General features: G+C 41.7%; 1 pseudogene; it reads left to right on the top strand.

Annotated features, from left to right (window-relative positions):
• The first annotated feature begins 6273 nt into the window (after nucleotides 1-6273).
• On the top strand, nucleotides 6274-6428 carry LOC127210964 (60S ribosomal protein L39-like; annotated as a pseudogene).
• The last annotated feature ends 9001 nt before the right edge of the window (nucleotides 6429-15429 follow it).

Consider the following 15429-nt stretch of genomic DNA (forward strand, 5'->3'; position numbering starts at 1 on the left):
TGTCAGACTGGTGACTCTCTAACAGGAAAAAGTCCTAAATTTAGAACAAAGAAGTCCAAGGCCACCAGGAAGATACATACATACATACATACATACATACATACATACATACATACATACACACATGCACTCACACACACTTATATATATGCCTGCAAAACCTGCTGAATATTTAGAATGCTGCTTTAAAAGTATTTCTTTAAGCTGTCACAGCTAAAGTATGACTTCCCAGTACCCTGCCCCACCCGGTTCTCAACCAAAAGTGAAAATTACTGGTCACATCTTGACAGTACAGTTTAAAGAAAACAGTCTGATTTCAAACTTCCGTTGTTCATGCAATGTGTTCTCCCCGCTATGTCTATCTGTTCTGCATCAAAACCTGTGTCATCTATCTTACCCTTGGCATGCAACTCAGCCCCTCTCCCTGGACCCACTCATCCTGCCAGCTCTACTATTATGTCTGACCACAACATTCCAAATTGCCTCTATCACAAGAGCTTCCACCTTCATCTGACAAAGGCCCAACAGGCCACCCGAGATGGGTAGACAGGACTTCTCAGTAAATGCTGCCTCCAGTATGAGAGAAACATTTCTTCCTTTGCATTCTACACCCTCAGAGACACCGAGACAGGCAATTCTGGAAGCAGGCATCAGAGTCTAATCCTCTTGCTCCTAGAGGCTTCGTCCTGTCAGGTGCAGCCTTCGGAGGAATGCTTGAAGCTTATCAACTGCAGGCTGAGAACCACAGCCATGGCTTTAAAGCAGTCCTGATAGAAGCGGACCATCTCTGTAGCTCTCTCTGAGCTCAAGAGACAAAAGGACCTGAACCAGACTCTGTGGAGGGTCTACCCAGTTAGGAACCACTTGGGCTTGAGGTGGACCTCACTTCTCTGTCAGGAGGGACAAGTTTTGCTACAAGAAACAGCTCGCCTTATTTAGCAGAACAATTCAGAAAACTTATTAGCTCGTATCCCGAAAAGCAGTGATGACGTTCAGGCTCATTTCTCTTGAGTTCTCTTCCCGTGTGTCTACTCTATGCTAACTGTGGCCATTTCAAAACCAACACCATAAACACACGAGGAAGAGCAGGCATTTCTCCCGTAACCTCTCTTAAGAGTCAAAGAAATGATTCTAGCCCAGGCTCCCAGCATCTGTGAAAATGACCCATAACTGAGCTATAAGCCAATGGTCTACCAGGGGGTGTTGGATCACTGGTATGTCTCTCAGGAATGACTAGGCATTGGGGGTGGCCTTATCTTTCCCTGGAGCTCAAGGACTGTGCCACAAATGTTCAACCCTGCATCTTAAAAGAGGATGCTTCAGGGTAGGGAGGGGATGTGAGGCAAAACGGCAAGTGACTGAATTTTCTGCAGCAGTTCTGTGTTCTCCGGCCATATCCTCAGCCCATCCATATTCTGAGGACCAGAGAACAGGCAGAAGCCACAGACAGAAACAAGAGGAGCCTTGAAATCTGGAGTGAGCAATAGGCTGTGGCCCTGGCCTGCATTTTTTTTTTTTTTTAATAGACCTGGAAGGCCTTAGACCCACTTCATCTTCTCCAGGGATATGCCCAACTGTCAATTCTGTATTCTGACAGTCTTTTAAAAGCTCTGTTCAACTCTTTAGAATTGAGGATGCTGACTGATACTGGTAATGAAGTCACATCTTTATAATACCTATCTTTATTCTTCATTGCCATTAAATGGAAAATTCCGCTGTTGGATATGATGATCAGCCTTTGATAAGATTTTTTCCATTTTCTTTTTTTTTTTTTTTAATGCCTCTAAATTGTAATAAAGCTTTAAAGACTAAGGTACCCACAGCTTCATTCATCCGTCTCTTGGGGATAATGAATATATTCAGGCAAAGAAGAAAAGGATACAGGACTTGGTGTAATTCTATAACCCCGCTCATTTCCTTGTGGAAGGTTGAATAATTCCAGAGGAAAATCACATGATGCCGATGAGTTATTGTCTCATTGACACTAAAGAAATATATAATACAATACTCATGTATAAACTGCAGAATGAAACTGCTCACATGTGAAGCAGTCAGTAACCAGTGTAATCAGAAGCTGTGGGTAAGTCTGCGTGCGTGTACACACTTCACAAAATATAAGAAACACTTCTCAGGAAATAGAAGACAAACATTACAAAACAAAAAGGCTGAAAATACCCTACATTTCCTGTTACACAGAACAAGAAACACCTTTTTAAACTATGTAAGTCCAAATGCTAACAACGTACCTGCAAAGGTGGGTACAAGCTCTTTCATTGGAGTCTGCTTCTAAAGCTTCATTACTCCTCTGCCATTTTTACAATTTCCAGTTTAGTAAACCTGGTTTTTAAAAAGAAACAATTAGCTGGGCGTGGCACACCTTTAATCCCAGCACTCAGGGGGCAAAGGCAGGTAGATATCTGTGAGTTCAAGGTCAGCCTCGAAAAAGTGAGTCCAAGACAGCCAGGGCTGTTACACAGAGAAAGCCTGTCTCAAAAAACCAAACAATTGAAAGAGAAAAACCACATGATCATCTCTTTAGATGCAGGAAAAAGCATTTGACAAAATCCAACACCCATTTATGTTCAAAGTTCTGGAGAGATCGGGAATACAAGGCACTTATCTAAACATAATAAAAGCTATATACAGCAAACCAACAGCCAACATTAAATTAAATGGAGAGATACTCAAGGAAATCCCTCTAAAATCAGGAACCAGACAAGGCTGCCCTCTGTCCCCATATCTCTTCAATATAGTTCTTGAAGTTCTAGCCAGAGCAATATGATAGCAAAAGGAGATCAAGGGGATCCAAATGGGAAAGGAAGAAGTCAAATTATCCTTATTTGCAGATGATATGATAGTGTACATAAGTGACCTGCAAAATTCCACCAGAGAACTCCTACAGCTGAAAAACACCTTCAGCAAATTGGCAGGATACAAAATAAACTCAAAAAAGTCAGTAGCTTTCCTGTATACAAATGACAAACAGGCAGAGGAAGAAATTAGGAAAACTACTCCCTTCACGATAGCCACAAACAATATAAAATATCTAGGAGTAACTCTAACCAAGCAAGTGAAGGACTTATTCAAAAAAAAAACTTCAAACCTCTAAAGAAAGAGATTGAAGATGACATGAGAAGATGGAGGGATTTACCTTGTTCATGGATCAGGAGAATCAACATAGTAAAAATGGCCATCCTACCAAAAGCAATTTACAAATTCAACGCAATCCCTATCAAAATACCTACAAAATATTTTGAAGATATTGAAAGATCAATTCTCAAATTCATATGGAGACATAAAAAACCCAGAATAGCAAAAACAATCCTATACAACAAAAGATCCTCCAGAGGAATCTCCATACCTGATCTCAAGCTGTACTACAGAGCAACAGTAATTAAAACAGCATGGTACTGGCAAAGCAATAGATTGGTGGATCAATGGAATCGAATTGAAGACCCAGAGATGAATCCACACACATTTGCTCACTTGATTTTTGACAAAGAAGCCAAATCTATTCAATGGAAAAAGGATAGCATCTTCAACAAATGGTGCTGGTCTAACTGGATGTCTACATGTAGAAAAATGCAATTAGACCCTTATTTGTCACCATGCACAAAACTCAAGTCCAAGTGGTTTAAAGACCTCAACTTAAAACCAGAGACATTAATTCAGTTAGAGGAAAAAGTGGGGAAGAGCCTGGGACACATAGACACAGGGAACAACTTCCTGAACAGTACACCAACAGCCCAGGCCTTAATGTCAACAATTAATAAATGGGACCTCATGAGGCTGAGAAGCTTCTGTAAGGCAGGAGACACTGTCAAGAGAACAAAGCGACAGCCTACAGAATGGGAAAAGATCTTCACCAACCCTTCATCTGACAAAGGTCTAATATCCAAAATATATAAAGAACTCAAGAAATTAAACACCACAAAACCAAACAACCCAATTGTGAAATGGGGCTTGGAACTTAACAGAGAATTCTCAACAGAGGAATATCAAATGGCCGAGAAACACTTAAAGAAATGCTCTTCCTCATTAGTCATCAGAGAAATGCAAATCAAAACGACACTGAGATTCCATCTTACACCCATCAGAACGGCTAAGATCAAAAATTCAAATGACACCACATGTTGGCGAGGATGTGGAGAGAGAGGAACACTCCTTCATTGCTGGTGGGAATACAAACTAGTACAACCACTTTGGAAAGCTATCTGGCGCTTTCTCAGAAAAATGGGAATAGGGCTTCCTCAAGACCCAGCTATCCCACTCCTTGGAATATACCCAGAAAATGCCCTACCACACAACAGGGACATATGTTCAACCATGTTCATAGCTGCTTTATACATAATAGCCAGAACATGGAAACAGCCTAAGTGCCCCTCAGTAGAAGAATGGACTAAGAAACTGTGGTATATTTACATGATGGAATACTACTCAGCTCGTTGATAATGTGTGGCTTGTGTTACTGTATTTATGCCTCTTTCACTGCCCTCTCTTTGTTTTGAAGCTAATGAAGATGTGCGATTTTGTCTACATACATTTCAGTATTTCTATAAGAATAGGATGTAATGATGAGTAAGTAATCATATTAAACATCTGGTCGATTTTAATTTTTTCATTTTTGAGAGAGGGCCTCGCGCTTTGCCTAGCCTGGCCTTGGATTTGGGGCACTTCTCCTACCTCAGCCTTCCCAGTACTTGCAAATGTGAACCTCCACGTATGGCCTGCTTTCCATACATTTTGCTTGTCTCTAAACTCCCTGTCTCCTACAATATCACACCCTAAAGAATAAGTCAGCTTGACAATTTGATGGCATCGTGCTGTACATGACAGTGCTCGGCAAGGATAACGCCATTGATAGGCACAGTGCAACATGATGCACGTCATGATGACGATAATAATAAAAAATAGTAAGAGATAATAATGATGGTGTCATCTACAGTGAGCTCTGCCTAGTGAGCAAAAGAGCTTCAGAAGAGATGGCTCAGTGGTTAAGAGCACTGGCTGCTCTTCCAGAGGTCCTGAGTTCAATTCCCAGCAACCACATGGTGGCTCACAACCATCTATAATGAGAGCTGGTGCCCTCTTCTGGTATGCAGGCACAGAACATTGTATATGTAATAAATAAATAAATATTTTTTTAAAAAAAAAGAAGAAAGAAATGGTATCTTCATAATAATCAAGAAGAAAGTAGACTCTGGATTAAGTCTGAGTATGAAGTAGAAAAAATGCAAGAAATATGATTCCATGTCATTTCCCCTAACATCCAGGAAACACGCTTTCATGTTTAATATTTGGGTCAAACATAGATACAACTAAAATCAATCTCATTCAAGCCCAGACTAGGCCTAATTTCCAAGTGGGGTGTGCCACAGTGCTAATGTGACTCAACTGTCTGAGCATTTAGTCCCTAGCTAGGTTTTCAGAGGTGGAGACTAGCTGGAGGAAGGCGGTTGCTGGGGACACGAACAGAGGTTTAAGGGGCAGCTCTGCCCGGGCCAGCCGGACAATCAACCGACACCCACGGACCCCTAGGGAGAGAATGGGGGACAAGAGACGCAAAGAACGGACAGCAATCAAAAGGATCTGATCAAGCTGACAAAATTTTATTTTTCTCAAGCTGCTTATACGCACAAGGCGGGATGTTGGGTGGGGGCAAAGGGGGAACCGCACAATGTTCCCTTCATGGTCAGGTGGCGCTGCGCCGGCAGTTTCCTAGAAGCGTGAGACAGCGAGACCAGGCACTAACTTAGGTGAAACAGATCTATATCTGGTTATTGAGAAACCTAAAGACAGGAGGTCTCCTGGAGAGTTTTTCGAGAAATCACCGAAACGGAGGGAACAGGAGAGGTTTTGTCAAGCAGAACACAGAAGGTCCAAATGGCCATATTTGCTGAAAGCGCCCCCATCACAGCCCCACTCCCCATTTGGTGTCTGCTTCCAGACAGTTGACATGATGCCATATACTCCTGCCACCACGGAGCCGCCTGCCACCATGACTTTCTTACCACAATGGACTATATCCCCGGATTTGTAAACCTGACTAAATTTTTCCTTCCTTGCATTATTTCTGCCAGGTATTTAGTCACAGTGACAAGAAAACTAAACATACAGAAAGTAGGTGACAGAATTGGTTTACAAGAATAATGTTGAGGAGGAGTTTGAAGCCTTGGTTCTAGAGAGGTCCTAAGATGATGTTTTAAAACCAGACCGCAGCTCTTCTCCTTTCCTCCGCCATCACGCGCTGTGCGTCAAACTCGGCTTCTTGTCATGTCTTCTCACAAGACTTTCAGAATCAAGTGATTCCTGGCCAAGAAACAAAAGCAAAACCAGCCTATTCCTCAATGGATTCGGATGAAAACTGGTAACAAGATCAGGTACAACTCCAAGAGAAGACACTGAGGAGAACGAAGCTGGGACTGTAAGGATTCAGAGTGGCCAGACTGAGGCTTTATACTGAATCCATTTTTAACCCCGGGGGGGGGGGGGGGACTTAGTCCTGTCTAAATTGGGGGTGTGGCTTGTCCAGTAATAAAATGTAGACCGTTTCAAGCCAAAAAACAAAACAAAACAAATAAACAGACTGCCAACAGGAATATTTAAAGTAGAGACTGGGATCTTAAGCTTTTAGAGGTCATTTGTATAAGAAACCAGCAAAAAAAAAAAAAAAAAAAAAAAAAAAATCTGGCTGTGTTTGCCTTGTCCTGAAAATGTGAGCTAAGCTAAATTCAGTAAGTTGTTCGGTGGAGTAGATTTCAAGATGCATTAATATCCAGGTTCTGTGGCGCTTACTACTTACTTCCATCCAAAGTAACAGTAAGCAAGATCATTGAGATCTAAAAAAAGCCCAGTTTTGATGAGAAAGGGAGGTAGATGCCAGTTAGAGTTGAGAATAAGTGGCTATGACTTTCAGAGAGATTAGCATCATTAAGCAGAACACACAAGGCTTTGCAGCGTAACAATAAAGAAGGTCCAGGGTGGAACAACACTAATTCGTTTAAGAAGTGATTGTTTAAACAGGGAACCTCTATGGTGGCCCCTCCCAGTAAGACACTGACCAAAGGTTTATCTGAAAGGCAACCAGGGGCTACAGTATCTGTAGTCTGGGGGTGTGCAGGGATGGCCATAGCTCAAGATAGAAGTATAACTTGGCACTATCTCTGTGATACTAGTTCTGTGGGCATGAGAAATGCAAGAGTAAGGGGCTCTTGGAGGCATACCTTAAGGTGAGAGAAAGCTTCTGAAGCCAGGTCAGGTTCTCCGAATTGATTTCCACTGTGGGTTACACATAACTCTATGGAGAACGCCTAGACTGTAAGGTAGACCACAGAATATTAGCTATCCCAGAGATAGGGCGCATTTGCCAGGAAAATCCATGAGAGAGGCTTCAAATGCTACCAATCACAGAGTGGGAGGAACAGGCAGGCCCAAGCCCACTGTATCACAGATGCCGCACACACGGAGGTAGAGTTCAATGTTGGCTTTGCTAGGATTTGATCTTGTTTGGGATGGGCCTTTCCTTGTTATCCTCGTGTTCTTCCCCTCTGTAATGGGAATGTTTGCCCTGTGCCATTGTATGTTGGAAGTATGTAACTGGTTTTTTTTAACATTTTTTATTTTTACATATATATTTATATTATTACACATATATACAATAAGCTACCTCTAGCGAGAAGAACCATGACACAATCAGGAATTATATAAATGTTACATTCTTAGTGTTTTGGCTACTTGTATTTGACAGCCTTGAAGAAAACATCTTTCCTATCTTGGTGCATCTAAAATTCTAAATGTAAATCAATATCTTAAAACATCTATCTAGACCTAAAAACATCTTAACCCCTAAACAACTAAGCTTAATTGTAAAACTAAACTATCTGGTCTTCAACTCCATCAGAGACTTAAGAAGGAATCAATTTGATTACCTGAGTATGCCAGGAGTGCAAGTTAGTAGCTTTCCAAATGAGAAGATGACAGAGACAATTTGCTACCTGAAGAGTCACCCAAAACTCTCTATAATGTTGGAGCATCTTCTTCACCCTTCTGGTCCAATATATCTGACAGACATATTTGTTAGGCAGAAATTATTGAGGACTTGCTTACCCTGTCTTGGCAGAGTCTAGCCATTGACTCTGTCTGGATCCAAGCTTGCCCTTTTGTCGGTAGAATTCTGTCTGTGGTAGAAATGAGGACATTTTGCCCAGTGGCTTGTTTGCCACATTTGAAGTCATCTCCATAAGGAAGTTCTCTGATGCTCATCATCCTCTTTGAGGTCGGCTGGGTACTACAAGGAGTTAACCTGTCTCATTGTCAGTGAATCTTTTTAAATAATAAAAACATTTTTAAATGCCATATTCTGTATGTCTCTGAGGTTTTTGAAGATCTTGTCTAACTATTTTTACCTTATCTTTCTATAGAATCATATCTATCTGTTGTACCTAAGATGTATATTCTTGTGATAAAAATAGGCTAGTAATTGATATGACCATGATTTGATCAGCTAACAATTAACTTGTATAACTTATTTATCCTAAACAGCCTGCAATAGCACTTTCAAAGTATTGGAAGTAAACCTTGTATTATAATTGAGTTATATGGGTCCAATACCTCATATTAGAGCAGAAATGTATCTAATGTGTGTGAAGAATAACCTTACATTTGAATTCTATACCACTGTATCTAAAATTAAACTTATTTTGCTTCTATATACAAAATTCTATACCACTGAATGAAAAACGACCTTGTGAGTGACAATTGAGGCCTTCAGTTGAGGAGATTGACTAATCTGCTCTTTGTTCTATCTTCCCTATATATTTCTATATTCCCCCTTCCTTTTTTTTTCAACTCCTATCTCCAAATCTGAGAATGGGAGATAAAGGAAAAGAGAGGCATCCCTGAGTCCAACCTTGTTTTCTCTCTAATTCAGACCAATAGTAACTTGTAACCAACTCCCATTTTAAAATGACCCTCTCTAGCCCAAGAAAGAAACTAAAATCCTACCCAACCCCCTTAAAGGAAATGAGGTGTCATTCTCTTAAGGTTTCTTCCCACTGATTTGGGATGAATAATACCTTTGTTGGGGAAATGGTAAAGCAAGCTAGGAATAGCATTTGTGGTCCAGTTTCTAAATGTTGAGAAATTCCAGGCTGAATTAGAGTCCTAAAATGGTGGAACAATTGGGAGGAAGCTTTTCTCAAAGGTGTCCTGGGAGCTGTCTCGTTCCAGTAATGAACAGCAACTGAAGCAGTCGGTGCTGGAACATGAAGGATGAAGGATGTCAGTGTCCAGCATGCTGAGAGGAATGAATCCTGTCAGGTCTGATCCAGTGTGAGTTACCAGTTCTTTTGTTTTAAAAACATATAATTTCTCACAAGCATTGTACAGTCTTGAAATTATCAATGTATATGGTGTGCGTGATCCACAGAACAATTAAGGCTGGTTTCCTGTTCTTTTTATGAGCAGGAAAAAAAAGATATCTGTAAATCTTCATTCGTGCCATATGAAGAATGGCATCTAATAATAATTCACAGGGGTTCTGTAGACAACAAGAAGCATTGTCTATGCCTAGACATTCATGTCTCAGCCAGTCTCAGAGCTATTCCCATGTAGTGGGGTTAGCAATATAATTTACCTGCTTGTTCTGCAGTTTAAATTCTTCACATCCCAATTGTATCCCCCTCCCTCATCCCCTCCCAATTCCCCTCCCCTTTGATCCCCTTGTAACTGGTTTTTTAAAGGGTTCACAGTTAAGCAATTACTTTGAGTCTCAAGAAGAAACACTGAACTTTGAACAGCGCTAGAACTGAAGACTTCTGGGACTTCTGAAGTTGAACTGGATGCATTTGCATCAAGAGATGGATAACAGTCTATCTAAAATGGGGCAGAAATGCCATGGTTTGGATGTGAGGTATCCCCCATGAGCACATGTATGTAAACAATTCAGATCTAACTAGATGATGATGCTACTTTGAGAGGAGATGATGCAGGAAGTAGGTCACTGGGAACTGCCGTGCTTTCCCTGTACAACCACAGCCGACTGTATCTCTTGAATTGTGAATTAAGATACATACTTCGTTCCTTAAATCATTTCTTCAGGGATTTGATTGTAGTAAGGAAAACTACAACAAATACAGGATTAAAAAAAATACAAGAAACCTTAGAAATGCTTAACTTTGTAAACCATAATTTCTTGATTTCAGCTAACTTATACACTTGATTTATCAACCTTGTCTCATTCAAAATCTTCTCTCTGGTATATTGAGACTAGAGGCAGAAAGCTTTAGTATCTGATAAAACCTTCCCATCAAAACAGCAACAGACAATATCAAGTAAGTGTTCTAGAAATTAGTAATGAACATCCTGGAATTGCCTGATGAAACTAAAATGTTCAGAAATAAACCTAGACAAAGAGAAAAAAGACCTCTTCTGTGAAAACTACAAAACACTGAAGAAAGAAAAGCAAAAAGCAAAAAAACTAGAAGATGGAAAGATTTCCCATGCTCACGAATCCTAGAACTAGTAATAAGAAAATGGACATATTACCAGAATTGGGCACAGATTCAATGTGATGCTCATCAAAATTTCATTCTTCACCAAAATGGAATAAAGACCCAGATTGAATCACAAAAGACCCCAAACATCCAAAGCAATCTTAATCAAAAAGAACAGAGTAGTACCTGATTTCAAATTACCCTACAGAGCCATAGTAACAAAACAACACAGAGCTGCACAAAAACAGACCTGTGCACCAACAGAACTGAATAGATGCAGAAATAGCCCATGCAGCTACAGCCCATGGCTTCTGACAAAGGTTGAAAAAACACACTGAAGAACAGTCTCTTCAACAAATGGTCCTGAATCCTAAAACTGCTCAAATGCAGAGTCAGCTCACATTAAGACATAGGCACAGGCAAGAACTTCCTGAACAGAATTCCAACAGCTCTAGAAACAATTCCAGGAACTGACAAACAGCAAAAGGAACAGTGTGTGGCATGAAAGGAGCCTACAAGGGGAGAGGCTACAGGAGCACTGTGAGGTAGCAGCCAGATGTGCATCTGGGATAAAAGTACTTAAGCCACCCTCCCACCCACTGCCACCCCCCCCCCCCACCCCCCACCCCATTAGTGACATCGCCCATGGTCTGGCCTCAGCTGTGATCCTTTTCTAAAATCTGTTCTGGCTGCAGACAGCCTTTATTTCCCTTGATCACTTCCTCAGAAATCCCACATCCTGGAATTGCCTGATGCAAAGGGAAAAGAAGGAGGAGGAACAGGAAGAGGAAGAGGAGGAAGAGAAGCTGTAGCAGCCTCGGCCTCTAGTCCCAGCCCACAATATCTCTGAATAGCACATAGTGCGGTAGTTCAAATTGCTATCGCCTTCACACTGGAGATGTTAAAACCCAAGAGGAGATTGGTCCACGACGTTGAGTACTCCGCAGTCCCAGGCTGGTACTGATGGCCCAGAAGATTCTGCCAGAATACTTGCCTCCAGTCCACACTGGAAGACTGAAGAAGCTGACTCTGGAGTCAGGGAAGAAGTAGAAGCATCAGGGTTGATAAGCTCAGCAGTAAGACATGGACACTGCAGATGAGCTCAGCAGTAAGACATGGACACTGCAGATGAGCTCACCAGTAAGACATGGACAGGGCAGATGAGCTCAGCAGTAAGACATGGACAGGGCAGATGAGCTCAGCAGTAAGACATGGACACTGCAGATGACATCAGCAATAAGGCATGGACAGGGCAGATGAAGCTGCCAGTGCTTTCTAAGGACATGCAGCCAAAAAGCAAAATTTTCCACATATAGTCACCTAATTTGCCTCCACTCTCTTGGACCTACTTATATCTGGGTGCTACTGTGTATCACTGTGCACATTAGGGTAGATCGTCCATTTAGAGTAACTAGATCAAGAAAATTCCTGTCAGGTGTTCCCAGCCACATTCACAACCAAAACCGTCACAACGGCCATCTCATGACTGTCCTGTGTTCTGCTTCCCACCTTACAAACTGCTTCCCAGAGAACCCAACCTGTAACACTTGTATAGACTTCTTTCAAAGTCAACAGGCCCACGACATTTTCATGACACTCAACTGCCTTTAGGCTTTGTTCAAAGCTCATCCTCCATTATTGAGCATTTGCCTGGGCCAAAAGAATCACGTGTTGACCCAATTAACCTTTCAAAGTCACTGTCTAGGTGAGGAAACAGTAGTGCACAGTGATGCCTGAATACAAGGCCAGACGGACATCAGTTTAAAGATCTTGGCTCCATTTCTCTGATGCTTCTTGTGCAAGTGGGTTCGGTGATGGCTGTTTCTGTGTTGTAAGTATCAGGCCCAGGTAAGTACTTGCACTCCCTTTGTGGGGATAGAATTATAGCACGTTTCTTCCCAGCAGATTCCCCTAGTACTGATTGTGTTCAGTTTATACTAACAACATTTCTGTGCATTACCCAGAAATGCTGACTAAAAACCAGTAAGGCCAAAGTCTGAACTAAATATCTGATAGGATATAATTAAAAGGTAACACAGTCAGATCAGTAGGCCAGTTTATAGACATGTTCAAAATATCTGTTTTAGTTTTTAGATTTATTTTTTCTATTTGTATGAGTTCTTTGCCTGCATGTATGCCTATGTGTCATGTGCATGCCTAGTGTCCTCAAAGATCGGAAGAGGATGTTGGTCCCCTCACCCTGGAGTTATAGATCACTGTGAGTCACCACATGGGTACTGGGACTAGAACCTGGATCCTCAGCAAGACCAGACAGTACATTTAACCACTTGGCCATCTTTCCAGCCCACATTAAAAATACTCTTAACCTTGTCATTGCAGTAAGTAAAACGGAAAGGCTGGTCCATTATCAAAGCCACCGCCAGAGCACAAGGGACCACAGACAGCAGGACCTAACACCAAGCAACTGTGGATGGCTTGCAATAACCAGGACATCTCCTCTTCCTTTTCCTTTCTCTACAAATATAATAGACAGAAATTGATCAACAGAAGGGACCAGCGTGTGGGAAATGAAAAAATCGTAAAGCAAAATTTCTAAAATAGAAAAAATACCCTAATTAGCTCTGAATTTAGGGCTTGGCTTCCTTTTGCAGTGACAACAGGTCTCTGGACACTGCTGACCATGCTTGCGGTGAACATGATTGAGTAATACTAAAAAGTTGCCCTACACGTTTCCCTTCCCAACCTCCGCGACGTGAAGCAAACACAAAGCTGTCAAAAAGAATAAACTAATTTGCCACTGGTGATAGTCATTGTAAACAATGTGAACGTGGTCCCACCTCATTGGCATTTAAATGATCTGTTTAAAAAAAAAAAAAAAAAAAAAAGCCACCAGGTCCAAAAGTCTGTGTGTGGAGTCATGGGAGCCTGGGGAAGGCAGGGGCGTTGGAGGGTACAGTGAAGGGCGCCAGAGGGCACAGTGAGGGTTTTCGGAGGGCGCAGTGAGGGGCGTCGGAGGGTGCAGTGAGGGGCATCAGAGGGTGCAGTGAGGGGCTTCGGAGGGCGCAGTGAGAGGCATCGGAGGGCGCAGGCGCAGCCTCAGTCCCCAGAGCTTAGAGCCCGCAGAAGCGCTTCGCACCTCCTCTTCCCTCTTCTTCACATGCCAGCTAGAGGCAAAATTATTAAATGTAATGAGCCCGTCTTTCATTTTATGAATGTGAGTAGTCATTGCTAATGAAGACCTCATTAAACCTCTGAACACTTTCAAAAACTCCTGAAGAGCCTATGAAGTTCCATGGCAAATACAATCAATTACCTCCCATGTCTGAGAATATTTACTAGTGTAATGATCCTAAAAATAGAATTTTGCTACTGTCGCTTTTCAATAAGAAAATCTGGAAATAAAGTAAATACTATGCAACAAGGGTATAGTTTTTGTTTAATGTGATACAGGACACAAGGAAATACTATGAATTGTCTTAAACGTCAAGAGCTTTAATCATATTTTCAAAGTCTTATGTTGGGCAGAAGTGTGGCTCAATGCTAAATCACCTAGCACTTGTGATGCCCAGGGCTGGGCACCTAGCACTGAAAAGCTTACATTATCAAGTAAAATAAAAATAGTGGATTATAAATTACATGCGTAATACACTCCCAGTTATGTTCATGCAAAAATATAGTCCTAACTCTCCTAGTTTGTTTTCTGTTGCTGTGCTAAGCACAATGACCAAAAGCCACCTCAGGGGGTAAAGGCTTTGTTTCAGCTCAAGTGTTACGGTCAGTCACAGTCGGGTAGGCAGCTGAAGAGGAGCCGAGGCGGAAGAGGAGCCCGGAGCCTAGAGGCAAGAACTAAAAGCAGGGACTATGGAGGAATGCGCCTTTTGGCTTGTTCCCTGGGGATACTAAACCAACTTTCTTATGCACCACAGGACCACCTGCCCAAGGGTGGGTACCACTCCCGTGGGATGAGCCTCCCAGCTCCCCCACATCAATCATCACTCAAGACAATGCCCACCGACACGCCCACCCTCCTCCAGTCTGATAGAAGCATTTCATGGCTGAAGTTCTCTGCCCAGATGTCTCTAGTTTATGTAAATTTGACAAAAACTAACCAGTGCACTGGCGAAAGGGAGCCAACACGGTTTGGAAATGGTAGAGGAGGGTGATTGTGCTCTTTCTGTGTATCATTTTACTGCTAGTTAAATATTAATGTGTGAGTAATAGGGCTGAGGCAGACAGACCAACAGACTAGAATAGCTTCATGTATAACACAATATGATTATATACATATATACACATAGACTTATGTAAACAAATAAAATATCATTAAATAACATTTAGACAGTAAGCTCAAGATGGAAATTTATAACTTATGCATAATATAATTGAGTTGCCTACTCACATTGTATTTAAAGTCTAAAATCCATATAACCAACTTAAATATAAAAACACTAACTATTTTGCAGGAAAATATAGATCATATCACTGTGATCTAAGAGTAAGAAAACACTTCTTAAATGAGACAGAAAAGATGTCTTAGGAAAGACTAACAGACTCAGTTACACTAAAATGTAAAACCCCACGCACCACCCCACTACTGGAGTCTCTGCTCCCACCTCATGTCACTTCTGTACGGGGGTATAATCCCCTGTCTCTAGTTCAAGATACTTGTAAGTCGGGTCAGAGTCCTCCTAGGTGTGTCAAGACCTTCGCCACATGCCAATATCTCTAGACAACAGGCTCAAGCTGTGGCTCAGTAGTGGAGCACTAGCTCGTGCCTGGTTTGATCTCCAGCACAACTCCTTAGCCTGGTCACGTCGGCACATGGCTGTTGTTTTCACATTTATAAAGTAACATTTATAGATTCCAGAAACTGGGACCTGGTATGTTTGGACAACTATCACTCGGCCTGTTTATGACTACTTCGTTATGAAGGATTCCATTTCTTACATGGTTTCCTTGGAAACTCTCCACCAGG

This window comes from Acomys russatus, chromosome 28, assembly GCF_903995435.1.
Source record: "Acomys russatus chromosome 28, mAcoRus1.1, whole genome shotgun sequence".
Classification (NCBI taxonomy): Eukaryota; Metazoa; Chordata; class Mammalia; order Rodentia; family Muridae; genus Acomys; species Acomys russatus.